Source organism: Otolemur garnettii, unplaced genomic scaffold, assembly GCF_000181295.1.
Source record: "Otolemur garnettii isolate 467f Iridium unplaced genomic scaffold, OtoGar3 scaffold00094, whole genome shotgun sequence".
NCBI classification, from domain to species: domain Eukaryota; kingdom Metazoa; phylum Chordata; class Mammalia; order Primates; family Galagidae; genus Otolemur; species Otolemur garnettii.
In genome coordinates this window covers 2,877,022-2,887,103 of record NW_003852489.1, presented here as the reverse complement: position 1 = coordinate 2,887,103, position 10,082 = coordinate 2,877,022, and the positions used below count along the sequence as shown (strand labels likewise).

Here is a 10,082-nt window from a genome sequence, read left to right as displayed (position 1 = left end):
ATGTTGCCCTTGGTAGAGTGCTGTGGCATCATAGCTCACAGCACCCTTTAACTCCTGGGCTCAAGTGAGTCTCTTGCCTCAGCCTCCCAAGTAGCTGGGACCACAGGCGCCCGCCACAACGCCTGGCTATTTTTTTGGTTGCAGCCATCATTGTTGTTTGGTGGGCCTGGGCTGGATTCGAACTCGCCACCTTAGGTGTATGTGGCTGGCACCTTAGTCACTTGAGCCACAGGCACTGAGACTTGGTTAATTTTTTTTAGAGACAGGGTCTCTATATGAAGCTGGTTTTAAACTACTGACCTCCAGCAATACAGCCATCTCAGCCTCCCAGAGTGCTAGGATTACAGATGTGAGCCACCTTGCCCAGCCATTCTTTTAAAATATTTTTTTTCAATATTTTTTCTCTCTGTTGTTGAAATTGGATAATTTCTGTTATCTGTTGTCAAGTTCATGACTTTTCCTTTGTCACTAATCTGCTGTTAACCTTATCCAATGAAATTTTTGTTTCTGATACTGGTTTTTCAATTGTAGGAACAAACACAGTTTTAGTCTGTTGAGATTTTTTTATCTTATCATTGATGTTGAGCATGTTTTCTATTACTTCCTTGAGCATAGTTAAAATAATTACTTTAGGGCAGTGCCTGTGGCTCAGGGAGTAGGGCACCAGCCCCACATACCGAGGGTGGAGGGTTCAAACCTGGCCCCGGCCAAACTGCAACAACAACAGCAACAAAAATACTGGGCATTGTGGCGGGCGCCTGTAGTGCCAGCTATTCGGGAGGCTGAGGCAAGAGAATTCTTTAAGCCTGAAAGTTTGAGGTTGCTGTGAGCTGTGATGCCACAACACTCTACTGAAGGCGACAAAATGAGACTCTGTCTCTCTAAAACAAAACAAAAGTTACTTTAATTACAAGATCTGGGTTATTTTGGAGTTAGTCTTTATTTTATTTATTTATTTACAGGTGTGAGCCACCTTGCCCAGTGGTTTTCATTATGTTTTCTACAGTTGCACAGCATTTTAAATTGCAGATGAACTTTATGGCCACCCTATATATGTGTATGTGTGTATGTATATATATGTGTGTATGTGTATGTGTGTATTTTTTATTTTTTGAGACAGGAGCCTCAAGCTGTTACCCTGGGTAGAGTACTGTGGCATCACAGCTCACAGCAACCTCAAACTCCTGGGTTCAAGCGAGTCTCCTGCCTCCGCCTCCTGAGTAGCTGGGATGACAGGCGCCTGCCACAACACCCGGCTAATTTTTGGTTGCAGCCGTCATTGTTGTTTGGCGGCCCAGGCTGGATTCGAACCCGCCACCCGCCACCTTTGGTGTATGTGGCTGGCACCTTAGCCACTTGAGCCACAGGCACCGAGCCTTTTTTTTTTGAGATGGGGTTTCATTATGTTGCTCAGGCTGGACTCGTGGGCTGAAACAATCCTCCTGTGTAGCTGAGACTACAGGTCTACACGTCTGCACCACTGTACCTGGCTAGGTTTTTGTTCTGAACAATTGGTTGAAAGTGGTATCACTGCTTGGAAGAGGAATAAGTTCTTTTTTTTTTTTTGAGACAGAGCCTCAAGCTGTCCCCCTGGGTAGAGTGCTGTGACATCACAGCTCACAGCAACCTCCAACTCCTGGGTTCAAGGCAGTCTCCTGCCTCTGCCTCCCAAGTAGCTGGGACCACAGGCACCCACTATAATGCCTGGCTATTTTTTTTGTTGTTGCAGCCATCATTGTTGTTTGGCAGGCGCGGGCTAGATTCAAACCCGCCACCTTAGGTATATGTGGCTGGCACCTTAGCCACTTGAGCCACAGGCGCCGAGCCAGAAGAGGAATAAGTTTGGGAGGGAGCTGATGGAAGTCAGTTTGGGGAAGCTGAGTTTGAGGTACTTGTGATTCAAACTAAGTACAGTAATCTGGTAGAAGCTGGATATCTGTGCCAGCAGCTTGGAGGAGAGCTCTAGACCAGAGGTCCTCAAACTTTTTAAACAGGGGGCCAGTTCACTGTCCCTCAGACCGTTGGAGGGCCGGACTGTGGGCCCCAGGACAAGTCGGCTGCTAAGCAGGACACGCAGCCACCAGCAGGCCAGATAAATGTCCTAGGCAGGCCGCAGTTTGAGGACACCTGGTCTAGAATGTATAAACATATTTTGAAACCGAGAATGGGCAACAGGGCAGGGCCAGGAATCCTCCTGATAAAGACTTTACTCCCTTAATAGACAGATAAGGCTTGTGGTGGGTGGGGAATGGAATAAGAGAGAAAGAAAAACCTAGTGGTTCCCAATAGTCAGGTCACTAGCTAGGCTGAAGGAGGGAACAAGATGTTTGTTGATTCATCGTTCACTCTGTGCCAGGCAAGGGGCTGGAGATACAGAGATAAATATGACAAACTCCTGCTTTTAAAGAGCTTATAGTTTGGTAGGGGAAAGTAAATATATTTGGAACAGAGTGAACTATGTAGAGGTCCTTACAAAGATAATGAGGGATAGAAGGGATATAAAATACTCAGTGATCAGTGTTACCAAGGTGGGGGGGGGGTTAAGGAAGGCTTACAAAAGAGGTGACACGAGCCAAGTCTTAGAATGCAAGAGTGGTGGTCACACCCATCGAAGTTGAAGTTGGAGAATCTGCTCATAAGAGTCCACGAGACAGCATGAATGGTGAGGGGTTTCCAGAAAGCTTGGAGGAATGGAAAATGGAAGTCTTAGATTAGATATGGAAGAGCACAGACTAGAGATAGGGGTCTTTGATGAAAATGATTGGAAGGTATGACTTCAAGATGTAAGGAACTGCTCTAGAACCAGGAGATACATCTCAAACCTGACCAGATTGCCACAACACTGTTCTTTTCTCCAAATAGCATTTGGGTGTCTCCAAAGAGGAACGTCTATTAGGAGATTTTGTTCAGAGAGGTGGTTGAATGAGAAGACTAACCATCAGCATTTACAAGCTGGTAAATCTTGCTACACATGCTGCTGTGAAAGTACAAAAGGTGTGTTTGAGGGGCACAGTGGTGAAGGCCTGTAGTGCCAGCTACTTGGGAGGCTGGGGCAAGAGGATCTCTTGAGCCCAAGAGTTTGAAGTTGCTGTGAGCTATGACACCAGACACCACAGCACTCTACCTAGGGTGGCAGAGTGAGACTCTGTCTCAAAAAAATAAAAAAAAAGTGTTACATATTATCATATATGAAATGTGTTTATTGAGGAGAAAATGGGACTTAACTTTTTTTGGTGGAAGTACTGTAAGTGGATAGGGTTTCTCTGGGATTTAGGAACCAAGAAGTTAATTATTCAGACTGAACTTTGACGGATGCTGTATTTAGTGCTTTATTAGAGAAACGGATTTGATTAGAGACTAGACTTTTGAAGAAGACCAGTTTAGTTTGCTAGAGAGAACAGGGTCTTGATTTAGTGCCAGACTTAAGTTCCAACTGATTTCCTTGGGCGTGTGACATGCTGTAAGAAAGGGGAAATAGCTAACTATTCTCCTACAGTTGTTTAGACGATGAAATGAGGTAACAGATTAAAACCCTTATCGATAGACATTCAGTAAACCATCGTGGTTATGATTATCATTACATGGTGTTAGAAGCGTACATTATGTCTCTTGGCCTCTATCTCTTTCACCTCTCCCTCTTCTCTCTTTGAAGGAAAAAGAAACCTGGAGTCTCCAAGTCAGCCTTCTTTTTTTTTAAATAAGGGTAGTCGCCCAGGATGGAGTGCAGTGGCGCGCTCATTATCAGATCTGTTTTGTAGCAGGCTGGAGGCCGTCTACGCTGACCCGCGCGCAGCACGAATCACTTTTCCTTAGCGGATCCTAGGTGGCGCTGGACATGAGTCGAGTGATCTCAGCTCACTAAGGGTTAAGAGAGGCGTTTGCGCGCAGAAACTTCGGCGTGTGATTGGTTGCTAGGAGGCTGTATGTTAATGAGGCTTTTACGGCTTTAAAGAGTTTCTGGAAATTTACAAGTGAAAATAGCGTCGTGAACTTTGGTATTTGACCGATTTGTTACCAGATACAAAACATATCTGAAAAAGGCGGATAACGTGACAAGAAATTTTTCTCCATCACTTTAAAGTGTGTGGCCACGATAGACCAAGCAGAGGCCGGTACTTTAATCTTTAAGACTATACTTTCAGGGATCATTTCTATAGTTCGTTACTAGAGAAGTCTCTCTGAATGTGTAGAGCACCGGAAACCACGAGGAGGAGGTGCAGCGTTCTCTCCTGAGCGTGAAGCCGGCTCTTGGTGTTGCTTTAGTGCAATTGCCATTTGCCATTGATGATCGTTCTTCTCTCCCTTTGGGGGAGTAAGAGGGAGAGGACGCAGTCTGAGTGGTTCTGGTAATAGATGTTAGTTTTACAAATAAAGTTTTTGTTTTGTCTTTGTTATTAAATGCAAGGTTTTGCCTAAAATAACATGCTGGAGCTCTTTTTTTTATTTTTAAGAGACCCACAAACGTTGTACTTGTAACTTAGTTCAATTGTTTTTCCTGCTCTTGGAGATAATATTCTGTGTAATTTTCTGTTTTTGCTGTTAGTTAGGTGATATGCTTAGATTATGTGTTTGAAAAGTGGGATAAAAGTTGGGAGGTGTCGTGTGGTCTAAGGAGTAGGTGAGAGTGGTAAAAACCCGTCCCTGGTGGGGGGGGGGAACTCTGAGTCAGTGAGCAGGGCATCAGCCCCATATACCGAGGGTGGCGGGTTCAAGATAGCCGGGCGTTGTGGTGCAGGCCTGTGGTCCCAGCTACTTGAGAGACTGAGGCTAGAGAATCGCCTAAGCCCATGAGTTGGAGGTTGCTGTGAACTGTGATGCCAGACACGGATACAAAGTGAGACTGTCTCAAGAAAAGAAGGGTCCTCAAACTTTTTAAACAGGGGGCCAGTTCACTGTCCCTCAGACCGTTGGAGGGCTGACTGCAGGCTCTGATGAGATGACTCGGCTGCTAAGCAGGACAGGCAGTGGTGGTGGGCTGGATAAATGTCCTTGGCGGCCCACATGTGGCAGTAGTTTGAGGACGCCTGCTAGCCGAGGCAACAGAGTGAGACTGTCTCAAAAATTAATAAAAATTAAAAAACAAAATCCCTCACCTACAGATGCTGAGTGTCCCATTTAATTAGAAAACGAGGGCAGCTCCTGTGGCTCAAAGGAGTATGGCGCCAGCCCCATATGCTGGAGGTGGTGGGTTCAAACCCAGCCCCGGCCAAAACAAACAAAAAACTGCAAAAAACCCCCCCAAACCAACAAAACATTAGAAAACTAATTCGGTGGCACATGACCATGTTTGGTCATAAACTAGTACGGAAGTGTTAGATTTATTATTATTTTTTTTTTTTTTTTGAGAAAGAATCTCAAGCTGTCGTCCTGGGTAGAGTGCTGTCATGTCACAGCTCACAGCAATCTCTAACTCTAGGGTTTAGGTAATTCTCTTGCCTCAGCCTCCCATGTAGCTGGGACTACGGCGCCCACCACAACGGCTGGCTATTTTTTGGTTGTAGTTGTCACTCCTGTTTGGCAGGGCCCGGAGTGGATTTGAACCTGCTAGCTCTGGTGTATGTGGCTAGTGCCTTAGCCACTTCAGCTGTAGGCACAGAGCTGGAAGTGTTAGATTTTAAAACCAAAAGGCAGTAACTTTTGATTAGTTATTGTTCTGTAATAGTCTAATTAGGAATGTGGTGTCTTAGTTTGTTTTAAAAACAACTCAGTAGTACTCACAATGCTTGCTTGAAGTTGCATACAAAACAAATACTTTGAAAATGCATTTGTGATCATTCTAAAGTGATAGCAGTGGGGGGGGGGCGTGAGGTGAGATCTCAGCGTCAGTCAAAATTGCATGGCTTCAGTAGACCTAGCCAAGCTGACAGCTGAGTGCCAAGACTATACTTTCAGGGATCATTTCTATAGTTCGTTACTAGAGAAGTCTTTCTGAATGTGTAGAGCACCGGAAACCACGAGGAGGAGGCGCAGCATTCTCTCCTGAGCATGAAGCTGGCTCTTGGTGTTGCTTTAGTGCAATTGCCATTTGCCGTTGATGATCATTCTTCTTCCCCTTTGGGGGAGTAAGAGGGAGAGGACGCAGTCTGAGTAGTTTCATTTGACTTTACTAGTAACAAAAGACATGAAGGTGTCTTGTGTTTGCTCTTATGTTCCAAACTATGTTGAGCTTTCTGTCAACTGTATGGTTGATTTGGTCATTATTATCCTGTATGAGAGTAAGTTTCTTGTGTGAAAGGGTGTAGGGGGTAGCCCAAGGGTATTGAAGGAAAAAGGTGGAGTATGTTTTTCTACTGTATTTCCTGTGAAGTTACCAGGTACACGTAGACAGTTATTACTTGTCGTCTCCTGTTTTTTCTTCTGTGTCACTTTTAGACCAAGGGAATACAGCATTATAAAAGAAAATGAGTGAACCTGGGTTTGGCCAAAGTGTGACCAAGTGTGTAAATCAGCTGTGCAGTTGAAAGTCACTAACTGGAAATAAAAAGGTCACTAACTGCTATGTGGAAATTAGATTTTGGTGAAGTGATGAGGTGCTAAGAGTGCATTCTACATGGAAAATGAGTGTGGTGAAGGAGAAAGAAATATTGACTGGACTTGAAATATATTTTATTTATTTTTTTGAGACAGAGTCTTACTATGTCACCCTCGGTAGAGTGTCGTGGCATCACAGCTCACAGCAGCCTCATACTCTTGGGTTTAAGAGATTCTCTTCCCTCAGCCTCAAGTAGCTGGGACTATAGGCACCCACTGCAACATCTGGCAATTTTTCTGTTGCAGTTGTCATTGTTGCTTAGCTGGCCCGGGCTGGTTTTGAATCCACCAGCCTTGGTGTATGTGGCTGATGCCTCAACCACTGCTACAGGCGCTGAGCCATTTGGGGATTGATTCAACGTGGGCAAGAGGGAGAGAGGCTGTCAAAGATAGTCAAGGTTTTATGATTTTTAAGAAATGGGTAGCGCTCGGCAACTGTGGCTCAAGTGGCTAAGGTGCCAGCCACATACACCTAAGGTGGTGGGTTCGAATCTAACCCAGGTCCACCAAAGAACAATGACAGCTGCAACCAAAAAATAGCCAGGTGTTGTGGCAGGCGCCTGTGATCCCAGGTACTTGGGAGGCTGAGGCAGGAGACTCGCTTGAGCCCAGGAGCTGGAGGTTACAGTGAGCTGTGATGCCATAGCATTCTACCCAGGGGACTAGCTTGAGGCTCTGTCTCAAAAAAAAAAAAAAAAAGAAATGGGTAGATAGTACTTCCTTTTTTGGGATGGGGAACATAGAGCAACTGTATTACATAGAGCACTGGAGTGGGAAGTGATGGGTAGAGTTCACTTCAAGGCATCTTTAGGAGAGATTTCTGACCTTCAATAGGCAATGGATAAAGGAAGAGACGGACCTTCCAAAGAGGCCTAGGAGGAACAGCCACAGGTAGGAGGGAAAACCCGATGAGTGGGCATAATGGAAGCCTAGGAAGGGAAATGAGGGGTGTGTAAAGCAGATGACATGAAGATACAGATAGGAAGATTTGGCGCTTGTAGCTCATTGGCTAGGGCATCAGCCACATATACTGGAGCTGGCAGGTTTGAACCCAGCCCGGGCCTGCCAAACAATAGTGACAATTACAACAAAAAAATAGCCGGGTGTTGTGGTGAGTGCCTGTAGTCCCAGCTACTTGGAAGGCTGAGCCAAGAGAATCGTTTAAGCCCAAGAGTTCACGGTTGCTGTGAGCTATGACATCACATACTCTACAGAGGGCAACATAGTAAGACTAAAATATCCATTGCATTAAGCCACACTGGTAACTTTCTTGATTCTGTAATGGGAGGGGAAATAGGTTTGGGGTCAGTTGATAAGTGAATAAATGTAATGGCTTGGCTGCTGCATTCAAAACTCACCAAAGAAGGCTGTGAAGAAGAGTATAGAGATGGGTGTGTTTAGGTGAGGGTACTGTGTGTGTGTGGGGTCTGTGAATCCAGGCAAGGTTTGTTTGTTTGTTTATTGAGACAGATTCTTAAGCTGTCACCCTGAGTAGAATGCCATGGCCTTATAGCTGACAGCAATCTCCAACTCTTGGGCTCAAGTTGTCCTTTTGCCTCAGCCTCCCAAATAGGTGGAGACTATAGGTGCCCACCACAATGCCTGGCTATTTTTTTTTTTAAAGAGAGCTCTTGCTCAGACTGTCTTGAACTCCTTGCCTGGCTGGTTCAGGCAAGGTTTAATTAAAGATGGGAGACCAAGTTTTAATGCAGATGGCAGGAGAAGTTGACATTTTGGAGTGTAGCACCAGGGGTTTGAGTTAGCCAGAGATGATGGGGAGTACAGACGTAGGTGGGACTGTTCATGTAGTGAGACATTGAGGGTGTTTTCACCTGATGGCTTCTAGTTCTATGCTAAGTATAAGGCAAGATCATTAGTAAGGGTGAATAAGAAGAAATGAAAGAACTATTCACAGCAGGTGAGGGAAAGGCACCTCCTGAGAGGTGACTGTGCTTCTCAGCTTCTAAAGCCTGAGTTTGCTTCCTGGTCTTAGGGGTACCTCCTCAGTTCACAATTATCCATTCACAGTTAATTTCTCATTCTTTCACTCCAGTCATACCATGTCATTCCTCCTTCATTTTCTCATTTTGGATCTTCAGTGACCCTGAGCCCTTGGTTCTGTTTGAAGGTTCAGAGCTGTGAGAGAAGCAGTATGTTCTCTGGAGTTGATTCCCTGATCTGTTATTTACTAGCTGTGGATTTGTGGTTAATTCCTTAAATTTAGTTTGTCCCTCTGTAAAGGAGGGTGAATAGCAAGGAAGATAAAGAAACTGTGCCATCACACATGAGATTCCTGTAAAGGTTAAATTATTATTATTTGTGTTGTTAAGGAGGCCTGGGCGAGATTTGAACCCACACTCCCAGTGTGCAGGGCCATTGCTTTAACCACTGAGCTATGGCATCCATAAGAGTTAAATTAGATAAAACAAGTGTAGTAGTTGGACACCCCCTTCCTGCATTCTGAAAAGCCTTTCCTTTAGATAAGAAATCCCCAGCTCTTCCCTGAGTTTTCCCTGTATCAGTACTGTTCACCCAGTTCTGAGCACAAACCAACATGTTACCTTTGAAGCCTCTTTCCTTGAGCACTCCTCTGCCCCCAACAAGTCCATCTTTGAGTTCTATCAACTTGACTTCTAAAACAGTTTATCTTACTTGGTACACCCTAACGCAAGCCACCATAGTTTTTACCACAGACATGCTGCATCGGTTTCAGAACTGGTTTCCACAGCTTCAAAACTCTCAATGGCTTCCTGTTATGCTTTCCCCTCACTTTGAAAACCCTTGGGCAACTGGTCTGTCTGCCCTTCCCCTTTCCTCTGAAACTCAGCGTTCTCTAGCTGTCGTCTTGTTGCTTGAACGCACTACCTTGTTTCCTTCTTAGGGACTTTTTTTAGTTGTTTGCTAACTAAAATGTGCTTGCCTCTGCTTATCACCTGGTTGGCTACTTTTTAATCATTCAAGTTGTAGCTTAAATGCAACTTCCAAAGACAGGCCTTCTCTAACCTCTTGAATCTAAAGTAGCTACCAAGTCCCTTTCTGTCAATACTTTATGATTTTCTGCATGCCTCGTTATCTGACATTTTGTATTTATTTTATCTCTCTCCTTAAGAAAGTAACTTCAATGTATGAGTAGGGATCTTTACTTACCTCTGTATGTCTTTTACGCTCAATACCTAGAAAAAGTGCTTAACACATAGAAAAGCTAGGTTATAGTTAGGATCATAAACTTTAGCATCTCACCTACCAGCTGTGTTTTTTAATTTTAATTTTTTTATGGGGTCTCACCCTTGCTCAGTTTAGTCTTCACTCCTGAGCTCAAGCAATCCTCCTCAAATTAAATTACAGGCACCTTTTAAAATTTTTATTTTTTGAGACAGACTGACTCTGTCACTTAGGAGTTTTGAGTGCCATGGTGTCATCATAAGTCATAGCAACTTCAAACTCTTGGGCTCAAGTGATCCTCATGCTTCAGCTTCCCTAATATCTGGGACTGGAGGCCCCTGCCACAAGGTCCTGCTATTTTTCTATTTTTACTGTTTTTTTTTTTTTTT

At 44.4% G+C, this 10,082-nt stretch overlaps 1 protein-coding gene and 2 non-coding genes across 4 annotated transcripts in view; all 3 read left to right on the top strand.

The window, feature by feature from the left end:
- TEX14 (testis expressed 14, intercellular bridge forming factor) overlaps positions 1–10,082 on the top strand; it is a 110,035-nt gene that overhangs the window by 23,598 nt on the left and 76,355 nt on the right. The gene's annotated exons all lie outside the window — the stretch shown is intronic.
- On the top strand, positions 4,127–4,342 carry LOC111727112. Its single transcript, XR_002774741.1, has one exon. It is a non-coding gene; the product is annotated as a small nucleolar RNA U3 (small nucleolar RNA).
- LOC111727113 lies at positions 5,877–6,092 on the top strand. Its single transcript, XR_002774742.1, has one exon. It is a non-coding gene; the product is annotated as a small nucleolar RNA U3 (small nucleolar RNA).